The sequence below is a fragment of the Arachis ipaensis genome, chromosome B02, assembly GCF_000816755.2.
Source record: "Arachis ipaensis cultivar K30076 chromosome B02, Araip1.1, whole genome shotgun sequence".
Lineage (NCBI taxonomy): Eukaryota > Viridiplantae > Streptophyta > Magnoliopsida > Fabales > Fabaceae > Arachis > Arachis ipaensis.
Genome location: NC_029786.2, coordinates 16460319 through 16461270, shown reverse-complemented (window position 1 = coordinate 16461270; position 952 = coordinate 16460319).

The following is a 952-nucleotide window of genomic DNA, read 5'->3' as shown; positions in this document are numbered from 1 at the left end:
TAATGTTTTTTACTTATTTATTTAATGGAAGAACTACGATTTTCCCTTACTATACAAAATAATTTATTTATTTACTCAAATGTTAAATAATCTTCTTCTTTTTCTAAAAAAGTTATTATTATTATTATTATTAACATCGCCCTCATTTTTTTTTTATATTATTCTACGTTTTTCTATATTTCTAGATTTTTTTTAATAAAAGTATTCATTTTTGTAAGTTATCAATATTTTCTCAAAAGTTAAAATTTAGGTGTAACCAAGTTAAGGATTTGATGAATCCTGCTGACTTGTAACCAAGGAACGGATTCCAATGAGAATTTGGCGTTTTCTCAAAAGTACTTTTAATTTATTATACGGTTCCGCTACGTTACTAATAGCATATGTGCTAACTTCTGCCAACTCTTATTTATAATTGTGTTTTATAGAAATGTGTTCGTGGATGTGTCTAATAAAAATGTCTTTTTTATAGCTATGTTTAATAGAAGTGTCTTTATAGATATATTTTTTGGTTAAAAACTCGTTTAAACAGTTTCTAATGCAGTACATAGACTAGGACATATATACAACATAGTTAAAGGTCAAGGATATATAAGACCCCAAAGCGACCTGAAAACTTAGGCAATCTTCAACTTAGAGCCAACTTGCTGCTTGCTTTCATATTTTTTTTTTTCAAAGTTAAAAATGAGATTCTAAATGAGTATGGAGAGATTATGTCATTTGAGTTATAACTCGTTAGCTTGCTTTCATATATTTGCATGATTGAAAATTTGTTAGAACATATTGAACTGCACAATTTTCAGTATAAAAATTTATAACCTTCTAATTATATTTTTGTACACAAGATATATATAAGAGTTTAATTTTAATGTATTAATATCATTTAATCAGATTTATATATTTAAATAAATTTTTAAATAATAAATTTAAAATTAATTATTTTTATTAACGTGAC